This window comes from Prionailurus viverrinus, chromosome D1, assembly GCF_022837055.1.
Source record: "Prionailurus viverrinus isolate Anna chromosome D1, UM_Priviv_1.0, whole genome shotgun sequence".
In the NCBI taxonomy this organism is placed as follows: domain Eukaryota; kingdom Metazoa; phylum Chordata; class Mammalia; order Carnivora; family Felidae; genus Prionailurus; species Prionailurus viverrinus.
In genome coordinates this window covers 92656224-92682999 of record NC_062570.1, presented here as the reverse complement: position 1 = coordinate 92682999, position 26776 = coordinate 92656224, and the positions used below count along the sequence as shown (strand labels likewise).

The 26776-nt window shown below is 37.1% G+C and overlaps 1 pseudogene; it reads right to left on the bottom strand.

Moving 5' to 3' along the window:
* Positions 1–98: 98 nt before the first annotated feature.
* Positions 99–25843, bottom strand: LOC125146536 (developmental pluripotency-associated protein 4-like; annotated as a pseudogene).
* Between the last annotated feature and the right edge of the window lie 933 nt (positions 25844–26776).

Sequence of the window (26776 nt, the reverse complement as noted above, 5' to 3'; positions counted from 1 at the left end):
CACTACAGGTTGGGTATTCTCCCCTGCCCAACCCAAGAAAATGAAGTTTTTATCACTCTAACACCAGAAAACATATTGGGCATTGATATCCTACTAGGTCAAATTCTGGAAGTCTCTATAGGTGAAGTCCACCCCAGGGTTAGAGTAATCACACCAGTGCTGAGGGAAAACACCAGCTGGACACTGGGAAGGTTGCTACCCTCATGACGAATGGTAACTGTCAAACAGTATAAATTGTCTGAGGGACAAAAGAAGACAGGAGAAACTACCAAAAACTGCACCAAATGGGTATTGTTTGCCCTGCGCATAGTGCTTTCAATAGCCCAGTATAAACAATAAAATGTCAGGTGACTTATGGTGGCTGACAGTGGATTACAAAGAATTGAACAAGGTTGTGTCTCTCCCTGCAGATCCATGTGGTGGTGCCTAACATTGCTACCATCTTAGATACTTGGCCATGGTCCTAAGAATATACTAGACTATGCTGGACTGAGTAAATTCCTTTTTCAGGCAAGAGATCTTGCCACTGAGTCACAAGATCAATTTGCCTTCATGTAAGAGAGATAACAATTATCCTTTCAAGTACTTTCCAAGGTTACCTGCACAGCCCCACCAGATGTTATGGGATGGTAACCCAAGACCTGTCCCGTTCTTCCTGCATCAGTAAAATAGGCCCAGTACATTGATGATGTAATGTTTACATCCGATGACCGCCCTCTGCTGCAGGCTTTGCAGGAACATCTGTGAAGAAGATGGACGATGATCCCACAGGAAATTCAAGGCCCAGGCACCACCATAAAGTTTTTGCGAGCTGTGTTGTGTGGTCAGGGGAGACGTGTGTTGTCCTAGAAGCTGTGACTGACAAAGTGCAAGCCTGTCCAACTCCTAAGATGGTAAAAGAGGTTCAAACTTTTGTAGGGATTTTGGAGGACTTTTATTCCCCACTTGATACAGTGCCTCCGTTCCCTATATTACCTGTTAAAGAAAGAGCACACGTGGGGTTGGGGGTTGGACCAGCAAATCACCTTTGAGAAGGCAAAATTACTAGGGAAGCAGATTAAAATTCTAGCCATCACACAAGCAGGGTTACTGCAAGTGTTAAAGCATGACTCCAAAACGGATGATTGGGCACTGGGGCAGACACAACAGAAGGAGAGAGCACTATCAGGATTTTGATCTCAATCTTGGAAGGAAGTAGAAGTTCCATATAGACATATTCCCATAGAGCAAGAGTGCTCCCAGCAGTGTACTCAGCTCCAGGTAGAACCTTTTGTGAAGGAACATTTTCATAGTAAGAACTTCTTCCTTTCAAGGGCTGGGTTGAAAATATGATCAATCCGCCCACTTTTGTCAAGACTCACACTCCCACTTTGACTACGTGGCATGTGTACTTGTGGTAAAGGATTGCCTTGTCCCTAGCCCACTGTCTCTAAAACTACAGGTGCTATTAAGCCCTGAGGAGTATGTAGATGTTCCAGATGCCCCCACCCTCATTCTTGCATTCTTGTGGTGGTCCCTGAGACCTGTAAAATGGGAGTAGGGGAAATACCATCCTCTGCCTGGTATATAGATAGATTGATCTAGTGGAGGCAATCTGTCCACAAGGACTGCAATGGCTATTCAGCCCAACACTGACACCATCTGGGCAGAAACAGGAATGAACCTTAGCAGCCAGTGGGCTGAACTCAGCTGTTTGGCTGGTGATCATGCATGAGCCCTAGCCACTAACTCTTTGCACTGACATTTGGGCTGTTCTAAGGAGATTAACCCTATGACTTGGACAATGGGAAACTGAGGGATGGATGATTATGAATAAGCCCTTATAAGGTCAGGATATGTGGGAAGACATTTGGGATTGCCTGCAAGAGCCTGAGGCAGTTCTCACTGACTCATGAGACATCAGCATGCCCTGGCAATCAGGAAGCTAACACCCTAGCTCAGGGACAAGCCTTAGGAACTGACCCTTCAATAGATACAGCAGATTAGTTGCATAGAGAGAGTGGCCATTGCAGTGCCCAGGTGGGATGGCATATTGCCAAGGATGCTGGATGGCTTCTGAAATACAGTTACTTGGTTAATGCAGTAACAGCATGCCTTATGTGTTCTGAACAATGCCCAAAGAGCTGCCAAAGGAGTCTGGAGCCATCCTTTAGATTTCCCAACCAGTGAAGGATTGGCAAATTGTGGTGGACCCTCTCTGCCAAGAGTTCTAAATATGCCTTAGTTTGTGTGGACACTGAACCTGGTCTAACTCAAGCTTTTCCCTATCACCATGCAAACCAGGTTGCCTCCATTAGAGGATTAGAGAAGCTGAGTATGGTTACCCTCATTGAAGTGATTGGTGGTCACATTTCAAAGATCATGGTATACAAGACTAGGCAAAAGAACATGACATTGAATGGAGGTCACATCTCCCCCATAACGCATAAGCAGCATGGTAGGTAGAAAGGGGAAATAGAATATTAAAGTGGTAGATTTAATTAACAAATAATGCCAGATTGGTTGGATTTAACTAAAGTACTGTCCCAGACTCTAATAGATTTGAATGATCAACAAGTAGGGCCTGTTGCCCCTATGCCAGACTGGGAACTTCTGCTGAGACACCCAATACCCAATAGAAGTTGTAGGAGACAACCATTGCCCTGACTCTCATTGTAAATCAATATGATATAGTGCTGAGAATACCAAAACCAATCATATCAGGGAGAGGAAATTTCTCCTGGAATTTGCAATGAGATGTCCCACTGAGCTGGGTGGGTTACTTCTTACTCCTAGGTGAGGTGCAGCTACCCAATCTCCACTGGGATCCTGTTGTCACATTGCAAGCTGAACCTGTTGAAATCCATGATACTTGGAATGGAACATGCACCATGGAAAGAAGGGAGAAGAAGGGGGGTCCTGGTCCAGAATATTCTTCCATAATTATATCTCCTCACTCCTGACAGTGCTGCCTCCTCCGGCTGACATGAATGGTATGCCCAACCAGGTCAAATTCCTAAAGCCACAACCACATTGACATCTAAGGATCAGTCCACAGGAGCAAGAAGGGAAAGACTCCCCATCCATACAAGTTCCTACTAAATATCTGTCTTTTGACCCTAGATTTTAGCTACTCCTGTGGTGACCATTCACAGAATGGACACCTGATAGAAATACCTTTCCACAGTGGGTCCACCCATATGCCCAGCAAAGAAATCAATCCAACTGTTGGGTATGTGGGCAACTGCTCCTCTCTAGCTCATCAGGATTGCCATGGGGCATATCACCACTCCAGGGAGGGGATGAAAAAGCCCTAAAGAAGTACATTAAGGAAGAAAAAGCTAGGACTAGTACTCTTAATTCATCTGATCCGGAAACCTAGATTGTGGTACACACTATCAATAACACTGGACATGGTATTCTTTTTATGACAATCAAACTACATAGGCGGCTCATCAAACTACTGACTGAAGTCCTAGAAATGCCACCATCAAGAGCTATAAATGGCTGTGCTCAGAATTGGGATGGGTTTATCTGACTTACCCTGGGTTAGGAACATTTAAACACCCAGGCATCCCTATGTTGAGAACAAGACAACAAACATCACTCTAAACAAAACCAACCCAATTGTACTAGAAATATGGAATGGATATCATTGGAATTGTGTAGCCATTCTGTCACATTTAAAGGCAGTTGTTGGTTTGGCAATGACTGGTTGTGCTGCCCAGATATTTATTGGATCATTCCAGATGGAACCCAGTGGTTATGTGACACAGATCTTTAGCTGTGGCTTCCATCTGGGTGATTAGGCTGCTACACCTGGGGTTTTCCCAGGGCACAGGGGAGAATCTGCTTCATGGTAACAATTGCCAACCTTACTTTCTCCAAGGCCAGATGGGCATGCTCTGGTTTCCACTGGTATGATCATTTGACCATCATTTTTGTTCCCTCCATTGGCCTGGAAGATGTTATATCACACATAAAAGCCCTTACTATATTTACACAGTAGGCTTTAAATGACAGCTTGTCCTTACTGAATACTGAAATGCCTCTAAGAGAAATGTTGTCATCCAAAATAGGATGGCCTTCAATATTATCATTGCCTAGCAAGGAGGCACCTGTGCCATTATCCAAATGAATGTTATATGTTCATACTTGATGAGTCTGCTAATAAATGATCTCCATTTAATCACATGAGGACACAAGTGAATGCCCTGTGTGATCTGACCCATAGCCTAGGGGACTTAATAAGTCAATGATTTGGATCATAGGGCTCTTGATAGGAAAAGTTGCCACTGATTTGGGGAATCAATTTCTTAATCTGTGTTTCCTCTTGCATGTACCTATATTGTTGCTGTGGCATCTGCTCCACTGCAGCCAGACAGCTGGCCAAAGGAGCCACCTCCATGCTACCAAAACCTCTTGCTGACTGCTCAGGACACATTGCAAAAGAGGGGGGCATATGAGATCATAAGAACTGCTCATAGGGTTGAAATGTCAGAAAAGATCATGGAGTGGACACGACTGCCAATTGGCCTGTGAGCTAGACGCAGGCCTTTATATTACCCTTACCTCTACCCCTGTCTTTGGAATGTACATTCTGCTTGCCTTCCTGTGCTAAAAGCTGCCCAAGACACAGCCTTGAAGTAGTAATGTGATGTTGAGACCAACAGAATGGTATACCTGACTAAGCTCAGTTAAGGCCTCTGTATAAGCTTTTAAGATTTAGTGGGCAGGTGCAGACATCTACTCTTAAGGCCATCCAAGACAAGTCTGGTATGTAAGTTCTCTTGCTTACTAAACCTGCCACCTAACAAATCTATCTGGAGTGGCCTGCCTCTTTCTTCATTTTCTCCTAGCCCTCAACATACAGGGTCTGGTTTCAGATTATTTCCAGGAAGCTCCTAAGGTTTCAAACTAACACAAGAATACTACAATGACCATTTATGTACTATCATCTATATATTTCTCTCTCTTCTTATTGTCAACATTCACTATTGTTGCTTTCTTTCTCCCTCCTTTTCATCCTTCTCCTCTTTCTCCATAAGTGTGTGCTTGTGAGTGTGTGTGTGTGTACAGACACACATTATTTTTCCTAAGAGGGAGAGCATTAGGGTTATTAGTGAGGCATATATTACCAATGAACAAGTATATTCTCCAAAATAAAATAAAACAATAAACACACTCTGTAATAAAATAATAAAATAAACACAGTCTGTAAAATTAGCATATATGTAATACTTCTACTTAATCTATAACCCAGATTCTAATTTCCCCAGTTCTCTCAATAATACACTATAGCTGTTATTTTTTTTTATGACCCAGGATCTGTAAGCTAGAATCATTTACTTTTACTTGTAATGAATTTAATTCTCTCTTAATCTAAGGTAATTTCTCCAAGAATTTTCTGCCTTTCATGACACTGAAGCCTTGCAAAAGTATACAGTTGATGTTTTAATAACGGCTTTTCCCATAGAAGCATGTTTTTGTGTGTTTCATACAAGGGGGAATGTGTATGTAAATTCAGAATATAAATTAGAATGATAAAGGCTAGTTCTTTCTAGTTTGTGCTCAATTCAGTGGATAACTACTTTAAAAATAATAGCACTGTTTATTTTCCTAAGAAATCTCATTTGTGCTTTGTAATACAATTTACTTAAATGTACAAGGTAATATGAACAGTAATATTTAAAAAGAAAACAGAAAAGCTTATTTCACACTCTTTCTTCACCATTAAAACTTTTCCACAAAAATTAAGCCCGTTGATTCCATCTGAAAAGTAATAAAGGTTTTATTATGAAGCAATTTCACTAACATATCTCAATGCTGAAAGTGATTAGTATGATTTATTATATACCTTCCTTAAATGCAACAAAATATAATTATTGGATTTTCTGTATTTTATTGTGCTTTAGTATGTAAAAATTGGCATGCATTTATCTACCCTGTAATTTCATGGTGTTACAATGTTATTACTCAATAATGACTTAGCAATTACTCTATAATTACCCTATCACTGAATAGTAATTATCACATAATTCAAGGATCAATTTCCAAAGATTGGAAAAATATACAGCAATTTGGGCCACATAAAGTGAGTGTAAACTTACATGTATTTATAAGATTATTGTTTGCATATAAAATAAAACCAATAAACATAATTTAGAATCCTATAACAAGATTGCAAGACAAGTTGAGGATTAAGTTCATGAAAAATAAATAGTAGTGTGCTTATATTAATGGAGCAATTATTCACTCCTCATTAAAAACCTATTAGTAAAACATTGTTGTTATTTATAATAAATAATGTGCACACTTGGAAAACAGTTGGTATTAGAAACTAATAAGTGATAGTTTTTATTAGTGGGAAAACAATAAATGAAATGCCACCAGAGAGGATTCCCTTCATATGTCATTATACAAAAATATTATTCACAAGCATTAATTGTGGTAACAATTTGAATAAAAATCAAAATAAGTATATATAAAATGAAATAATTTGAGTTTCATTGTTTTTGTTTTTTGCTTGCGCTGCATGCTACTGCTGGTAAGTCTTTAAATCAAAATTCTAAAGTAAATAAATTTCATTTAAATCTAATAAAAATGCTACAGATCCCCCAGATTATTAATTCTAGAACATTACACTTTTATTTTTGCTTTTTGCATTAGAAATTTCCTCGTCCTCAACCATCTATAAAGTGTTTCCTATGAGGATTGATGAGTCTTTTGTTCCTGCCACAAAGGACTTTAATATTTTCTTCTTTTTTTTTAAGTTTATTTATTTTGAGAGAGATGGAGAGAGAGAACCAGCAGGGGAGGGGAAGAGAGAGAAAGGGGGACAGAGGATCTGAAGTGGGCTCTGTACTGACAGCACAGAGCCCCATGCAGGGCTTGAACTCACAAACCGTGAGATCATGACCTGAGCCAAAGTCAGACGCTTAACCGACTGAGCCACCCAGGTACCCCTTTCTTCTTTTTATCTTGAAATTCACTGGCAGTGTGAACTTTTGAAAGTATATTAATGGAGTTGTAGCATGGGCAGCAGGTACAAAGAACCAAATGGAATCTTACACAACCTGACCTCAGCAGACTCATTGAACTGTCACCTGTGTGTAGAGTATGAACAAGAACATAGTCCTTGCTTTCAAGACCTTTCCAGTCATTATTCCCTCTCTGGAACCTCCTACCCCTCCATGCATTAAAGATGTTTTCTTAAAAGCCAGATCATCTCTTTTGTTTATGGTCTTATTTTCAGCTAATGTGTTATTATTAAAAAAAACCCTGCTCCCTCGATTAAACTCCTTAACACTGATACCAGCTACTTTTGAATGACAGACTTTGAGACAGACTGTGAGAAGCCTAAAAGCAGGTCTTGTTGACAGAAAATTGGTCTTGTTTACTTCTAGAAAATTGCTTTCAATTCACTTATTAACTTTCAATTTACCTATTTGCACTTTAGTTTCTTGGAAATGTGCTATGGATGTTATCATGTAAATGTACCTGATAGATAGGTGAACAGGTATTCAAGAGTCTCTCAATGAAACAGAAAATCAGTAGAGGGCAAAAACCCAGTGGAACTAGTAAAAGTAGATTGAGAATTGATGAATTCTAAGAATGATAGGGTGATGTGGGCAGTGGCACATCTCCCATGGTACCTTGAAGACCAGAGATGCTTAACTCCAACCAGCAGTGCTACAGTATCTGAGGAAAATTTCAGTTTTCATCTGCATGGAACATCTCATTCATGAGACCCATACTGTTGGAAAACAGCGAGGGCTGCAGTGAGTGGCGAGGGAGGAATGGGGAGGGTGGCATTCCCTCCTAGCACCTCTCCTCTGTCTAGGGACTCAAATCATCCTCTCAGAGCCCCTTGATAATCCCAGGGGGACAGGAGAGTGGGATGACAGTCCTCATTTTACAGATGGGGAAATGCCAATTTTAAGATGCCGAGTTTCTCCAAATTGATCTACAGATTCAATGAAGGAGAAATCATTTTACACCAGAACTATTTACCCACATTAAGAGATCTTATATCTTATGGGGTGCCGGGGTGGCTCAGTCTGTTAAGCGTCCAACTTTGGCTTAGGTCATGATCTCGTGGTTTGTGGGTTTGAGCCCCATGTCAGGCTCTGTGCTGACAGCTCAGAGTCTGGAGCATAATTCTTATTCTGCGTTTCCCTCTCTTTCTACCCCTCCCTGCTCGTGCTCCGTGTGTGTGTATGTGTCCCTCTCAAAAATAAATAAACATTAGAAAAAATTTAAAAAAAGATCTTTTATCTTATGATTTTACCTATTGATGTCATTCACTCAATCACATTATCATTCCACTGTGGCAACCACGCAGTCAATATTGGACATTTAATATATGCATCCTTTTATGATTATCATCTTTTAAAATAGGTGTTTTATTAGGGATCTTTAAATGTCTATTTATTTTGAAAGAGAGAGAGAGACAGAGAGACGAGAGAGAGAGAGAGAGAGAGAGAGAGAGAGAACCAGTGGGGGAGGGGCAGAGAGAGATGGAGAGAGAGAATCCCAAGTAGACACAGGGCTTGGTCTCAAGAACCCAGATCAGGACCTGAGCTGAAATCGAGTCAATTGCTTAATGGGCTGAGCTGCTCCGGCGCCCTGGGGTTGAATTTATACAACTCTCTATCTTCAGTGTCTTGCATTGTGATCTGCACAGAGTTGGTGCTTAATAATCAGAGTCTGAGAGTCTCAGTGAGTTAAGTAGATTAAGATCAGAGTTATCTTTTTCTCTAGCTTTATTGAGGTGTAATTGAAGAAAATTGTAGTAATCTAAAGTATACAATGTGATGATTTGATGATTTGATATGTGTGTACTTGTGAAATGCTTCTCACAATAAGTTAATTAATATCCATCAACTCACCTAATTACTTTTTTTTTTTTTTGGTTAAAATGCTTGAGACCTACTCTTAGCAAATTTAATTTATACAATACAGTATTATTAACTATAGTCACCATGATTGTACATTAGATCCCGAGAGCTTATTTTAACTGGAATTTGTATATCCTTTAACCAACTTCCCCATTTCTCCCACTCCTCAGGCCCTGGTAATCACCATTTTACTATCTGTGTCTAAGAGAGCAACTTTTTTGTTGTTGTTGTTTAGAGTTCTTGTATAAGTGATGCCATGCAGTATTTGTCTTTCTCTGTCTTGCTTGTTCTACTTAGCATAATGCCCTCTGACTTCATCCATGTTATTACAAATGGAAAGATTTCTTTATTTTTTATGGCTGAAGAATATCCCATTGTGTCTATAGCTAAATCTAATTTATATATCACATTTTCTTTATTCATTAAATCTTCAATGAACACTTCGTTATTCCCATATTTTGACTACTGTGAATAATGCTGCAATGAACATGTGAATACAGATATCTTTTCTTTTTTCTTTTTTTTAATGCTTATTTACTTATTTTGAGAGAGAGAGGGAGAGAGAGGGGGAGAGAGAGAATCCCAAGGAGGCTCTGAACTGTCAGCACAAAGCCGGATACAGGGCTCAATCCCATGAATGGTGAGATTATGACTTGAGCTGAAATCCAGAGTCAGACGCTTAATTGACGGAGCTACTGAGGCACCCTCAGATATCTTTTCAAGATACTAATTTTATTTCCTTTGGATATTTAACCCAAAGTGGGATTACATGATTGGATCGTATGTTTACTCTCAGAATGATTTTTTTAGTATATAATGGCAAAAGCACTGGCAACAAATGCTAAAATAAACAAGTGGGATTATATCAAACTAAAAAGCTCCTGCACAGAAAGGAAACAATGAAATGAGAAGGCAATCTATGGAATGGGAGAATATATTTGCAAACCATACATGTGATAAAGGGTTAAAATCCAAAATATATATAGAACTCATACAACTCAATAGGCAAACAAAATAAAACCGAAGCCAAAAATAAATAACAAAACTAAATAGCCCCATTAAAAATGAGTAAAGGGTGGAGTGGACATTTTCCCAAGGAAGATATACAGATGGCCAACAGACACATGAAAACCTTCTAAATGTCACTAGTCATTAGGGCCATGCAAATCCAAAACACAATGAGATATCACCTCACACCTATTAGAAGGCTATTTTAAAAAAGACAAGAGATGCAGGTATCTGTTACTTGAGATACTTGTGAGGTGTGAAGTGTGGAAAAAAGGGAACCTTGTGCACTCTTGGTGGGAATGTAAATTGGTGAGGTCACTATGTAAAACACTCTGGAGGTTCCTCAAAAAATTAAAAGTAGACCTACCATATGATCCATCAATCCCATTTCTGAATATAAATCCAAAGAAAACAAAAATCACTATTTCAGGGAAATCTGTGCTCTCGTGTTCATTGCAGCATTATTCATAATAGTCAAGATATAGAAATCACCTCAGAATTAGATTTTAAAGACCCATTTGTAATGTTTTCAAATAATAAAAATTCTGAAGAATAAATTTAACAGATACTTGCACTAAAAATGACCAAATGAGCAAAATTAAAGAATCATGAAATCCACGTAAAGATATATCATATTCATGTACTGAAAAGCACAACATTGTTAAGATGCCAATTTTCTACAAATTGATCTACAGATTTAATACAAGAAAAATCATTTTCTCCAAAAAATATTTAATAGAAGCTCAAAATCTGCTTTTAAATTGTATGTGAAAAGGGAAGAGCTTATTATATACAAAGCAATCTTAGAAAAGAAGAGCAAACTTTGACTTCAAGATGTACTAAAAAGATACAATAATTAAGAAAGTTTGGTACTGGTATTACCAGTATAATACTTATTATGAGTAAGTAGATACATGAAACATAGGAGCAAGCCATGAAATACACCTAAACTAAAATGGCTATTTGATTTTTGATGAGGGCACCATAACCGTCCAGCAGGGAAAGGAAAAGTTGCTATAAATGATCTTGGAAGAACTGGCTACCTATGAACAAAACCCACACCTCTATTCCTACCTCACATCTGAAACAGCAGCTAACTTCTAATAGATTGTGAGCCTAAATTTGAGAGAAAAAGCATAAATATTATAAAGAAAAAGTCGACTAATTTCTTTGTGATTTGGTAATAAGCAATATTTCTTTAAAGAGGTCACTGAATAGGGTAGCTGCATGGCTCAGTCAGTTAAGTGTCCAACTCTTGATCTCAGTTAAGGTCATGAGCTCATGATTTGTGAGTTCAAGCCATCATTGGGCTCTTCACTGATGACATAGAGCCTGCTTGGCATTCTGCCCCTAATCTGATTGTGTTCTCTCTCTCTTTCTTAAAATAAATAAACTTAAAAAAAAAACAAAAATTAAAATAAAATATATAGAGGTCACTGAAAACAATAAACAGAAAAAAAAATACATCAATCTCCTTAAAACTTAGAAATGTCTCCTCATCAAAAGACATCAATAATAAAATAAAATTATTTGGGGTATATTAAAAATTATTATAATTAAATAATAAAATAAGTGAAAATGTAGTAAAACTTAGGCAAATGATTTGAACAATCAGCTCAAGAAAGAAGGTATAAACATGGACAATAAGCACCTGGAAAAGTGTTCAGTATTATTATTTATGATGGAAATTTAAGTAGAACCATAATGAGATATTGCTACACACCTCTCAGGGTACCTGTCAGATGGACGAAATATAAAAATCTAATAACACCAAAGTGGAACAACTGATACTTTTATCCATTGTTGGTGGACATATTTAAAAAAATACAACTACTTTATAAAAAGTTCAGTCACTTTCATACAGAATTAAAGATATACCTAGCCTATGACTAGAAATTCAAATATTAAGTATTTATCCAAGAGAAATGAAAATATGTATTCACAAAAGAAGACATACAAAAATGATCATTGCAGCAAAAAATTTTAAACACCCTAAATTGGAACTAATAAAGGGTGAGAAAATGGTGGTATATTCACAGAATGAAGCATAACTGACATGATGAAGGTACAGACTACTGATTATATGTAACAACATGGATGAATCTAATCTTTGTTTTTAATGTTTATTTTTGAGAGAGAGAGAGGAGAGAGAGAATCCCAAGCAGGCTCCACATTATCAGTGCAGAGTTGGACATGGGGCTCAAACTCACAAACCTGTGAGATCATGACCTGAACCAAAACCAAGAGTCAGATGCTTAACTGACTGAACACCCAGGTGCTCCTGGATGAATCTAATCTAACTTATCAAAGTGGAACAAACCATACACACAAGAGTGCATATTCTCTTTTTTCCTTATTTTTTTCTGAAGCTCTAGGACAGTCAAATGAAATCTATGGTTAAAAAAGAGAGTGATATGGTTACATTGGGCACAAGATGGTGGGAAGTAACTGGGGAGTAACAATAGAGAACTTTCCTGGATGGTAGTAATGCTGTATCTTGACAGGCATTTTGTTTACATGGGTATATGCATTTCAAAAAACTAAGCAAATACACTAAGATCTGTGCATTTCAATGTATATAAATTTTGCATAGAATTGATAAATAAATACTGAACATTAGGTAACAATAAACATACTGAAGTATTTATGGAAAGTATACAGAAGCCTACAACTTATATTAAAACAAACAAACAAACAAACATTGCCTTTGACTTCATACCATACACGTAAAAATAGAGCATCCACAGAATGGAAGAAAATATTTGGAAAGCATATATCTGATAAAGGATGTACATTTAGAACAAATTGGGGAACTTCTAAAAGTCAACAACAGAAAAACAACAACCAATTTAAAAATGAGCCAAGAATTTGAATAGTCATTTTTTTCAAAGAAAATATACAAGTGGCCAATAAATCCAAGAAAAGATGCTCAAAATCACTAATCATTAAGTAAAAGCAAATTAAAAACACAATGAAATAGCATACACACACACACACACATAAAAAAGCTTGTATGCAAACATTCATGCATCATCATTTGTAATAGGAACATTTGAAACAATGTTAATGTTCATCAATAGTGCATTAATATACACATTTTTAACAGACCTAAAATAGAATAATAGCATTCTGCTCTAAAAATGAACTATTGATTCAAAAAACTACATGGATGAATTTCAAAAGCATTATGTGCAGTGAATGCAACCAAGCAAAAATACGTACATACTATGATTCCATTTATATAAAGTTTCAGGAAATTCAAGCTAATGTATAATGGCAGAAATCAAATAATTGCTTGCCTGTTGACATGAGTGGATGTAGACATAAGTTACAATAGAGCAAAAGAAAAATTGGGGGATGACAGAGTGTTTATTTATTTGATTATTTTCATGGTTTCAAATTTTGTGTGCATTTGTGTGTGTGTGTGTACACATATATAAGTAAAGATTGATAAAATAGCACACTTTTAATATGTATAGCTTATTGTGCTTCAATTATACATAGAAGAGATTTTTTTTAAATTTTTTCAACGTTTATTTATTTTTGGGACAGAGAGAGACAGAGCATGAACGGGGGAGGGGCAGAGAGAGAGGGAGACACAGAATCGGAAACAGGCTCCAGGCTCTGAGCCATCAGCCCAGAGCCCGACGCGGGGCTCGAACTCACGGACCGCGAGTCGGACGCTTAACCGACTGCGCCACCCAGGCGCCCCACAAGAGATATTTTAAAAGACATTGTTAATAAATTAAAAAGGCAAGTCAGATACTGGATGAAATTATTTGTAAAGCATGTATCTCAACTACAAATCATTTCTGGAATATATATATAAACTCTTAAAATGCAATAACAACAACCAAAGAAGACAAACATTCAATAAAAAAATAGGTAAACATTTGAACAGACACTTCTGCAAAAGAGTTGCAAAGCTGAGAAACTAGTCCAGAAAAAGATGCACACCTTAGTTACCGAGGAAATGCAAATGAATTCTCCAATGAGATATCCCAGCACGTATTAAAAAGACTAAACGTAAAAGGACTGACAATGCCAAGGATTAGTGTGGATGTGGAACAAGTAGAACCATCATCTATAACTGATTGAAAATCAGTTTAGCATTTTACTAGAAAGTTAAAAATATGCTTCCCGTCGGACCCATCTATTCTACTCCTTTGTATTTTTCCAAGATGACACATGTCTACGCAAAGGCTTGTATGCAAATATTCATAGCAGCTTTATTCTTAGTAGTAAAAAATGGGAAAAACATCAATCCTCTGGGAACAATAGTAAACATATTTTGGTATAACCATCAATTTATAACTTGGTAAAGAAATTGTGTTTTACTCAGACAATGGAGTAATACTCAACAATAAAAAAGGCTGCAACAATGTGAATGAATCTCAAAAGCTTTATATTAAGTGAAAGAAGCCAGACACAATAGGTTACATATTATATTATCCCATTTATATGAAATCTGAGGAAAGCCTGTACTAATAGAAACCAGATTAGTGGCTTCCTGAAGCTGGGATGTGGGAATGTGGTTGAATTTAAAGGGGAATAATGAAATTTTTTGTAGTTACAGAAATGTTACATATCTTTTGTGGTAGTGGTGATTACTTGACTGTATGTATTTGTAAAATCTATTTAATTATACACTTAAACTGGGGCATCTGGATGACTCAGTCAATTGAGTGTCCGACTTTTGATTTTGGCTTAGGTCATGATCCAGGGTTGTGGGATTGAGCCCCACATCAGGCTCCATGCTGAGAGTGTAGTTTGCTTAAGATTCTCTCTCTCCCTCTGCCCCTCTCCCCAACTCGTGTGCTCTATCTTTCTAAAATAAAAAAATAAATAAACTAAATTTAAAAAAGAAAATAAATTGTACACTTAAAATGTAAAAAAAAAACTTATATAAAGTATAACTCAATATAACTGATCAAAATGAAAACAAAATATTACAAAATAATGAAGTTGAATTGGCACAGCATTGTCATCAGTACATATTTAGAGTTTGCTCCAGGTCTAGCTACATCTTCTTGTCATACTATTCAGAAGAGATTTGGACATCACATTGAATTATTAAATCAATGACCTGTGATGATGGGGCAGAACCAGCAGGAAGTGGCTAGCATGAGGGAGGCCTTCGGAAAACACATAGAACCCAGAAGGTTGAATGTAAGCTCCATGATTATTTAGGAGCCTGCAACATAAGTAAAGTTGTTAGAAGTCCAGGTGTTAAGAGCATACTGGCACATCTCTTATAAATTGGGAAGATTTCCTGAATCGTTCATCCCATGCCACAACGAGGGAAGCAAAAATCCATGGTAGGCACACATAAATTCCCAAGGCATATATATGCCACATGTAGGAATTATGTTCCAGCCCCTATATTAATTGACACTGAAAGAATTTTGCATCGGGGCCAGGCAGAAGTGAAAAGAGTCTTGTCATCCAACCCAGGCGGTCCAATAAGGCTCCCATATGTCTAATCTAACTTGGCACCTGCTTCTCAGAAACACCTAGACTAATAGGGCATGACTCCTCCCTCTCACAGGAAATCTTTGTGCCGGCACTTACTATTGGGTTGGATGAAACGTTGTCGGGTCTATATTTGAGTTGGAGACTCTCCCTGCCCAACTTTGCTTTATTTCCTTTTTCCTTTGCAAGCTCCAGATCTGCACTATAGTCCTCTGCAATCCTCTGACCCACCCAACCCTTTGTATTCCATGGGTTTTACCTCCAAGCAGAGGTTTTGCACTCCTAACTCTGTCTCAGCATCTGCTTACTGGAATATCAGAGCTGCAAAACATGTCCATACCAGATTTATGCATGACTGCTCATAGCAGTTTCTGCCATAATAACTCCAAAATGGAAACAGTCCCATCTCTTTTATTGTTGAAAAGGTAAACAAAAGTAGAATATTGGCATGGTGGAATACCACTCAGTGATGAATTTCATATACACAGTAACGTGGATAAATTTCAAGCATATTATGTTGATTGAAAGAAGCTGACCAAAATGCATACTGTATGATTCCATTTATATGACTTTCGATAAAAGAAAAAAATATAATCTGGGGCACCTGGGTGACTCAGTAGGTTAAGCATAAACCTCTTGGTTTTGGCTCAGGTCATGATCTCACTGTTGGTGAATTTGAGCCCAGTATCAGTCTCTGTGCTGACAGCAGGACCCTGCTTGGGATTCTCTCTATCTCTCCCTCTCTCTGCCCCTACCTGCTCTCACCTTCTCTCACTGTCTCTCTCCCTTTCTCGAAATAAATAAGTTAAAAAAAAATATATATATATAATCCATTGGGCAGATGCTCTGTGGCTGCATGAAACCAGGCATAGAGTAGGGATTAACTGGGAACTTTCTGAAGTAACGGAAATATTTTATCAATTATGGTGATGGATACATGAGTGCTTGTATATTTTAAAAATTCATTAAAACATTCATTTAGAACATTTTATGATATGTAAATCATACTTAAATAACTTCTTTTTTTTTTTTTTTGGTAAAGAGTGTATGTCAAGGCAGTTTGTAGTTCACAATGGCAAATAAAACCATGCATGTATGCATACATATGGTTGACCCTTGAGCAACACAGTCTGGAACTGCATGTATCCACTTTTACGTGGATTTTTATTTTATAAATACAGTACAGTACTATAAATGTTTTTTTATTCCTTATGATTTTAACATTTTCTTTTTTATTGTGAGAATTCAATATACACAAAATATGTGTTAATTGATTGCTTGTGTTATGGGTAAATCTTCTAGTCCACAGTAGGCTCTTATTGGTTAAGGTTTTGGTGGGCTCAAAAGCTGTATGCGGATTTTTGGCTGCGTGGAGGGTGGGTGCTTCTTACGTTGATACGCAAAAGAGAGAAAGTCTTTATCCTCAGAACCTATACTTTCATGACAAATAGAGTTCTAGAGGTGTCATTTAAAGTGGGATGTTTATGGAAAGACACTCTGAGAAGCAAATATTGGAAAAAATACATGACTTTGGCTCAGGTCACGATCTCATCACAGTTTGTGAGTTCGAGTCCCGTATCTGGCTCTCTGCTGTCAGTGCAGAGATCCTCTTTCCCCCTCTCTCTCGGCCCCACCCCCACTAACATTCTCTCTCAAAAATAAACAGTTAAAAATATATATTTTAAAAGGGGGCCCCATCTCTTATTAAAATAGTATTAAATAATATAATTAAATAATATATAAATAAATATAATTAATATATAAAATAAATACAATTAAATAATTAAAATTATTAAATAATTAAACATTATTAAACATATTAAATAAATATGTTATAAAATAAAATATACAAAAATAAAAAAATTTCAAATTCTTGTTCAAAAGATATGAGATTCAAGAAGTCTCTGTTACTGGAAATTATTAGGATTTTTATGGCTTTGGTGATCTAGAATATTAGCTATCAGCAAGCATTTCTAATTACCTCTATATAGGATTAAATGAATACAAATCTCACTATAAAGCTCTACTAATTACTACATAAGCTTCCTTGTTGTATTTGCCACTCAGTTTCTCAAGAACCATTAGCTATCAAATCCAGTGATTAAACAAGAAACATCTAAATAGCCAATATCTCTAACAGGTATTACAGCAGCCTTAAAAACCTGAGGTTTATTGATTTTGCTCAAATATGATGGATATCGGAAGCTTCATTAATTCTCGAAAGGCCAGGGGAAAAAAATGTATTATTGCTTTAGGTACACAAGAGCTGAAAGTGTTCAAATACCAGTGAGCTTCAGAATATATATCAAGATAAAAATCAATGTCTTTCAGGTTAATCTTCATTATACATTTACAGTGGTGAGTGGTTTTCTAAGTGTGCCCCAAACCTTCCAATTCAGACTAAAAAGCGTTACTTTCGGTCTGGTCAACTCTCTCATAAGAGTTAAATTACACAGTGTATTGAATTTAGCTCTGAAATGAGAACACCAAAATTGATTAGAGGGTTGCCTTATCAGGAAAGATTAAAGGGAATACATATTTATAGCTCAGCTGAAGGGGGAATAGGTTAATTTGTACACATATTTGAATAGAGCAAATGTCAAAGTAAAAGAGGAATTATTTATTTTGGTATGAGGTATTAGCTGAGAGTGTTGAGATGAAATATAGAAAAGGGGATATTTGGTGAAATTTGAACTGTAAGATATACACAGTCTTTGTAGGAAAGTAGTAAAACTAGAATGGACTGACTTAGTTCTAAGACATGTGTTAAACTTTACTCGATGAGTGGTGGAAACTGGATGTTTTATGCTTTCATTGCTACTGTTTTTACAACAATTTTGTGTGTATATATGCGTGGAGAGGTGGAGGTCTTTGAATAATCTCTGAGGATCTGTTCATTTTAGACTTTAAGTAAGATGCATCCACCAAAAAAAATAACAAGTAATATATGGATGGTCTATGATATGTCATTTGAATTGTAATAAAACCCCATTAATTAAGCTGTATTAAATACTTCAGTGTAAAGAATTCCAATATTTGGATTCAAATGAATTTCACTCCGCATTCCTTAAAAGAGAAAAAAACAGACAGAAAATAATGACACAACAGCAAACAACAGGAATAATGGCAACAATAGAAAAAATTATTTTAATTCCCTTATGCACAGGAGAGAACTAAGAGTGTAAAGTATGAATTAATTGCACCCTCATTAGACTCAGTTCATGGCCCTACCACAGAATAAGCCACGCTGCACTCTGTGTAAGTCTTGTGTTAAAAACAACTTTTGGGATGGGGTGCCTGGGTGGTGCAGTCAGTTCGGTCTGCCTCTTGATTTTGGCTCAGGTCATGATCTCAGGATCATGAAATCAAGCCCTGCCCTGGGTGTGGAGCATGCTTAAGTTTCTCTGCCTCTCTCTCTCCTCTCCCACTCATGCTCTCTAGAGTGTTCTCTGTAAAAAAATTTTAAAAAATAATAAAAATAGCAAAAATAACTTTTTATATAATGCAGTCTAAATACAACCTAAGGGTTGTATCTGGTACTTGACTGAAGAAAGAGAGATCTCTTTCTATGATGGAAGAATGGAGGATATATTGGTCATTCAGACATGCGTAAGGAATTCGCTAGGGTGATTTTGGTCTATAGAGAATAATACCCTAAGTATTGACTTCACGACTTAAATCCTGTATGAGATGCAACTCCATTCTATTCAAATTAGTTCCTTTGATTATCACACCATTATGCAGACACTTTCATTGACTCTTAGGAAAAGGAAATGAATAAATACAGAACTAATGTAACTTGCCCAAGACCAAATTAGTAATCCAGGAAGTGGCAGAGACCTACCTTATCCAACAAACTGAAACATATCTGATGTTCAAGTCTGTGCTTTCCCCCGCCGCCCCACCCTATGCTCTTATCCACTTTCCTGCAGTTCAACACTGTGATTTTCAAACTATAGTGTGCATCAATATCATCTACAGGCAGTGGTATAAATCACTTCCCAACTCTGGACCCAGCGATGTTACATTTGCATCTTGAAATTGACTGTGGTGGGAGAATTTATACCAGAGAAATAGACAAATACTATAAATCAGGGTCTTTCTTCTTTTCTTAAAGAAAGATTTCTGGGGCCCACCACAAAGTTTCTGACTCAATAGGTCTTAAATTGGTTCCAATAATTTGGATTTCTCAGAATTTTTCAGGTGATGTTGTTGCTGATGATCTGGGACCAAATTTTGAGAACCGCTAATACAATTAATTTTTTAATCCATATATTGGTAGGTTTATTAAAAAGGCCAAATAATATATTAAGGCACTATGAATTCATAAAATAATATTTATCTTGGTTTTTAATTGAATACTGAATGATGTTAATTTAATTTTTCACCACATTTTAGGAGACTACAGACAACGTTAAAAAGTAAAAGGGAAAAATATAAACTTTCATTAATGGTATGGGGAAAAATAAACTATAGCTTTATTAGGTGATTAGGTTGAAATATATATTTTTTATTTTATTAGTTAGGTGATATATACAGTCTCTTTTTTAATGTAATGATTTTTATGAATTTAAATTGGACTAAGCATTTACTTAATACTAGAACAAATTAACCTATATCTTTCTGTAGGCTGGAAAAAAAAAAAAAAGAGCAAGTTAGTACCTGAACTTACACACTATTTGTTAAGAGTTATAAGAGAAATAAAGTTAACATGTAATCTCAGAAGTTTTAATTACATTCTTGAGTTTATCCATAAGCTTATTTGTTTCAATTTTTATTTTCCCAAATTTCAGTGATTCATTCTCATACAATACTCTCTTTAAAAATTTTTTTTAATGTTTATTATTTATCTTAGAGAGAGATACAGAGAGTGACAGGGGGAGGGGCAGAGAGAGAGGGAGACACAGAATCTGAAGCAGGCTCCAGGCTCTGAGCTGTCAACACAGAGCCCATCTCAGGGCTAGAACCCACAAACCGTGAAATCATAACCTGAGCCAAAGTCAGACGCTCAACCAACCGAGCCACGCAGGCTCCCTCCCATACAATATTCTTAAGTATGTCCTTAAAATTATTTATCTCTGAATTATTTATCTCAAAATTTTTTATCTACACCAAAAGTCAAAAGAGGGGAAATCTAGTGGCGTGAAAAATAAAAAAAATAATAATAAAATATAAAATAATTGAGTAAATTTATGAATATATTTAAAGAATTGTAATAATTTATAATGGTCATTAAAATTCTGGGTCAATTAGCGGTGTCTGTGTGGCTCAGTCAGCTAAGCATCTGACTTCGGCTCAGGTCATGACCTCATGGTTTATGGGTTTAAGCCCTGCGTCAGGCTCTGTGCTGACAGCTCAGAGTCTGGGGCCTGCTTTGGATTCTGTCTCTTGCTCTCTTTCTGCCCCTCCCCACTCATGTTCTGTCTCTCAAAAATGAATAAATTCTACAAAACATTTTGAAAAAAAATTCTGTGTCAATTTTTTTGTTTTTACTATCACTCAATCCTTTATGAAATAACAATGTATCGAACACAATTTGGAAGCACCTTAATTTAAGTAACTTTTTTTAAAAAGATTTTTTTATTTTTAATCTCTGCATGCAATGTGAGGCTCAAACGTACAACCCCAAGATCAAGAGTCGCATGCTCCATTGACTGAGCCAGCCAAGAGCTCCTAAATGAGTGACTTTTTAAGAAAACATTTGCAAATTATAAAATTTATAAAATGAAACTTACATTAAATTAAAAATTATACATAGAAACTCTATTGGGCATTGTCAGCTAGGTTAAGATGTACACAGGATGCTTGGTTCTCTAGATAGATAGATCAATAGATAATAGATAATAGATAGACAGGAAGGTAGATGAGAGATGATGATTGATAGATGATAGGTAGGTAGGTAAATGATAGAGATAGATAGATAGATGATAGATAGATAGATAGATGATAGATAGATGATAGATGATAGATAGATAAAAATAGATAAATAGATGACAGATGATAGAGTGATATAAAGATAAAGATAGAGGGGCCTGGGTGGCTCAGTCCTTTGAGTGTCCAACTTCAGATCATGATCTCAGGGTTTGTGAGTTTGAGTTCCACATCAGGCTTGTTACGGTCAGCATGGAGCCTGCTTTGGATCCTCTGTCTCCCTCTCTCTCTGCCCCTCCTCTGCTCACATTCTCTGTCTCAAAAATGAATAAACATTTATTTTTTTAAAAAAAGAGATATAGATGTATAAGTATAGGTATAAACAAAGATATAGATGAAGGCATAAATACAAGTACAGATATAGATACATCTATACCTATATCTATATACTTATACCTACACACACATCACATATATAATATGAGGGGGGGGGTAGGGAGTGTGTGTGTGTGAGAGACAGAGTGTGTATATCTTTAACATCCAAAATATTTAGGAAAAACTTTATTGATCCTGTCTTCTGTGCATTAGGGCTACCACATTGCCAAACTCCAGGGTGGGGACATTGTACTCACAAGCAGTACCCAGGGTACTGGCAAACATGGTGGCCTTGCCATGTATTTTTGAATGAGATGCAATTATTGGAACTGCTCCTAGAAGATCGTTTGTAATTGTTAAAACTGCATGTGTGTCAAATACATTTTCAGTGTTAAATTTAGCTCTGTCATTCTCAGAAGCATAAAATGCTGCACACCATACCCTTGTCACAGATACACGCTTATTGTTACATAATGGATAGACCATATATATCCCTGTGACTACAAGGATTAGATCATCAGGATGTTGGAACTATGGTCTAGGCTCGATTTGCACAGCCATACTGCCTACTTGTTTTCTTCTTGATTAGTAAGTTTTACAGAATTTGTTTTTTAGGGGTTGCTAAGTGAATTGTTCCTTTTAAAAATAGTGCATCTTCAGGGAACTTGATGAAATGTTTCAAGAATTCATGGTAAAATCATATATAATACTTATTTGAGGTTCACCAATAACCTGCACTGAAAGGCATTATAAAACAGTTAAGCTTCTTTTGGTGATAAGAGATAAATAAAATATCTTAGCTCTTGGTTCCAAATGCACAACATGATATGAGCTGGAAAGGAAGGCAGACTCATTGCTTTCTTGCTCCAAATCTCTTCATTACTGGCTGCTGTGAAAGAAGTATGTTTTGAGCAGGCAGAAATTGACAGGAATACATAAGCTGTTTTGGCAAACATATTTGCATTTGGCCTTTTCCAGCTAATGCACCAAGATGATGAAAGCCCCAAATAAATTAACAATCTTTTTTTTTATTTCCCACCTTAAAGTCAATGAAAATATAGGGCAAATTGAAAAAAGATTCAAAAATGAAAAGAAACAATGAGAAAAAGGGATAGCTAGGAGAATGAAAAAAAAAACATTAAAGCAAATTAATTTCCACCTGATATGCTGGAAAAATAATTTAACCCTTGTTTATTCAATGCTTACTATATGTTGGGCATTGAGCTGACAATTCAAATACACAGTTCTTGTTCTAATGAAGCATCTAAGTCACATTAACAAGCACTTATAATGTTATGAATCCTGTATTAATTGTATGAACAAAAACCTAGAGCACATAGAACCCAGTTAGTCCCTACTCTCCTGCTTTGCTGTGTATCTTTCATTGAGCAAGACATTTCTTTCTTTTTTTTTCCTAGTTTTTAATGTTTATTGAGGATTCTTGTCCAAATTTGTCTATATCATGATGATTACAAACTTTCAACTCTACGGCTCCTTCTAGTGCATTTTGGAAGGGGGAAAAAGTCTCATAATCTCAAAATCGATAATAAAACAATGTTGGAAACTGCCATGAAACACAAGACAAGTGAAAAACACTTCTTTTCTTTTTAATCTTTTTTTAAAAATGTTTATTTTTGTGGGAAATAGAGTGTGAGTAGGGGAAGGGCAGAGAGAGAGAGAGAGAGAGAGAGAGAGAATCTGAAGCAGGCTCCAGCCTCTGAGCTGTCAGCACAGAGCCCGAGGCGGTCTTGAAGCCACAAGTCGCGAGATCATGACCTGAGCCGAAGTTGGATGCTGAAGCGACTAAGCCACCCAGGTGCCTCAAAACACATCTTTTCTAAGAGTCACAGAACTATGAATTCAGGAAGTACACAAAAAAGTAAAAATGAAGCCAACTTATCAAATTCTATGCTTTAAATGTATAGCTTTTTGTGTTGATCACATCTCATTTGAGTGGTTTAAAAAAACAAAAGAATCATGCCAAAGAAAATCATTGTTCTGGCTTAATTCTGAGTTAAGAATATTAACAATAATCTGCCCACAAGGCATGTGGTCTGCTATAAACAATAGATGATTTTATATATACATTTAAAAATCAAATACATAATATATTTCTGATTCAGAAGTAATCTTAAACATTTTTAAGTAGCAGAAACATACATAACAGTTACAAGTGGAAATAATACGGGCAAAGTGCCCTGTGTTTTTATCCCAGAGACACAGCACAGCAGTCTCAGGTTCTTAAGAAAACATCAAAAAATGTTGTTTTTTATATTAACAGTATGTTTTTGGGAGTGGGAAAAGAATAACCGCTTTCCCTTTGGTTTAAAATACTCAACAGTTTAAGGGTGTCTGGATGGCTCAATTGGTTAAGCATCTGACTCCTGATTTTGGCTCAGGTTATGGTCTCATGATTCGTCGGATCAAGCCCCACATAGGAGTCCACACTGACAGCTGGGAGCCTGCTTGGGATTTTCTCTCTCCTCTCCCTCTCTCTCTCTCTCTCTCAATAAATGAAGTAAAACATTAACAAAATATTCAACAGCTTGAAGTCAGGAAACTGAGAAGGTAGCCACCTCCCAAGAGAATCCCAAGAGAAGGGAGGTCCAGCATGGAAACACAGCTGTTTTCTACTTCACCCCTGCTATGATGGTGGCAGCTCAGGCTCCCACTTCAATTTCAGAAGGGTAAACATTTGGTAGTATGAATGACCTTTTATTTTTATTAACCGGAATGAATGGTAATTGCTGTAATGCTTTTCCAATTTCAAACATAAGAACCCCTGTATCCCAACCCACGAAGCCTCAGGCCTTGTTGAGGGTCTGAGGATAACACCTGTAACCCAGCAGCCTGTGTGTTCTGTAAGCAGGAAGCATGGGAGGTGTGGAGCAGCCTTCCATCCAGCTGTCAGTGTACTATGGAGTTGATCATGGTTCCCTTCCCACCGTTAATTATAATCACAGCATGGGGCACCTGGGTGGCTCAATCGGTTGAGCACCCAACTCTTGATTTCGGCTCATGTCGTGATCTCATGAACAGTGAGATCAAGCCCTACATTGGGCTCTGTGCTGACAGCAGAGAGCCTGCTTAGGACTCTCTCTTTCCCTCTCTCTCTACTCCTCCCTTACGCCTGCATGCTCACTCTCAAAAATAAATAAAAATAAAAAATTATAATCACAGATGTACCTCTTTTCCTGGTATTATAATCTCATTGAGACTTTTCATTAATACTTTATTCTTCTGAACACATTTGGGGTACAGCATATTGTCCTCCAGGCGGGGGGGGGGGGGGTAGAAAATGGCAGGCCAGAAGCCAGAAGAGAACACATACTCTCCCGTTTTTCAGGCACTCAGGCTTGTCCTGTATGAAATTGCAGGTGAACCCAACCCTCTGTGTCTTCAGGCAGACTTCTCCCAGTGAAACTATCTGACACCATAGGCCTCCTGTGGCTATTCCATTGTCTCCATCTTCCCAGTCCTGGTTGTAGTTCTGGACCAGGAGGTAATCACAGCATCTGGGCCCAACATTGTCACAACAATGGTATGGATTCCCTTCAGGAGGCAGGCACCCCTGACCCTTAGGGGGAGCAGCCACTTCAGGGGTGTGCATTCCATCAGAAGATACCTTTTTTCCAGAACTTTCCAGGGACATTTCCCTCTTGTCTGTCTTTGATCTTCTTTCTGACTGTGAGATTCATGGCCTCCTTTGTGGTGATAGGAACGTTCTTATTTTGATCAGGGTAAGCATATTCACAGAGTTGCTTACGTGCATCTAATTTCCGGCCTTTGGTGCTCAGCTTTTGCTGTTGGCACCAGGCCCACAGGATGTCTCCACGAAGCAGGTTGGCTGGTGGAACTTCAGAAAGTACTGAAGGAATCAGTACTTTCTTCCAAAGTCTTACTCCTCCATTGTCTTGTGCTGTATTTTCTGAACACGAAGCTTTATCTTCCATAGATCTTTTTTGTTTGGTCCTATTCACTGAGATTCTTTGTAACTTTAGTTTACTAGAAGCCTGCTATTTTTCTTTGGCTTCTCCTGACACAGGTTGGGATTTGCAAGTCAGATATCCTTCCCCTGACTTCTTCATGGAGTTCTTTTATGCCCTTTGCTCTCTCCATATCCAAAGAGAAGTCAAGGGCGACAAAAAGAAAATTCTTACTTCTGAAATGTGAGCAACACATTTCTTATCCCTGTCCAACTGAATGATGACTAGAAGACAATGTAAAGCTTCCTCCATCTCTCAGTTTAGTGGAGTGAGAAACTTATCTCTGTTCTGTACTCTAAGGAAGATATACAGAATAGAATCATCAAATTAAGCACCCACAGTGGTCAGCAAGAAAATAAATAGAATGGGTATACATCTGTGGGATATTCTAGGAACTCTGTTCAAATGGAGAATATATGTTTCTTCGGAATGCATTCAAACTAAACAACAATAACAACAAAAAGAACTCCTACAGTCAAGAAGTGAGAGATAAACATGTACCAAAACAAAGAAGCAAAAAAGGACAGTTATTAACTAAGTCTCACATGAATCTTACAGAATAATGTAGGAAGAGACACGACTGACTGAATAGTCAAAAAAGGTGTCACAGAGGAGATGGATCTTTGTTCAGCTTTGACAGATTAGTATTTAGAAGGTTCTAGAGGAACAGGGGATATTTTGATGTGAAAACCAACCTGATAATGTGCACTAACTCAGAGATTGGAATATTCAGGGTTTTTTTCAGACGAGTTTGAGTAGATTGGACAAGAAGGCCCAGAAAAAGCAGCTTGCAATGAGTTAAAAATATAGATTACGTTGAGATTTTATCGAAACTATCAATATAAACTTTAAATTATTAGGAAATGTTGAGGATGTAGGAGCTGGAAGTAATGTAGTTTTGTAAAAGTGACAGCTTGGATATAAAAATGTATTATTTGTCCAGACATTCTCTTTATATTAAATTAAATATTGAATTAACCATATTTAAAAAAATCAAAGCCAGTTAAAGAGATTTAGCGTTCTATTATTCTGTACATGGCTATTACAGGCACAAGAGGGCTTGAGCTACAGTAGGAAATTATTTAGCATGGCTTGAAGAAAGTTCTGCCTCAAAGAAAGGAGCTGGAGTAGAAATAGTTGGAGCTGATTTTAGATCTCCAAATATATGACTTTTGTCCTTTAACA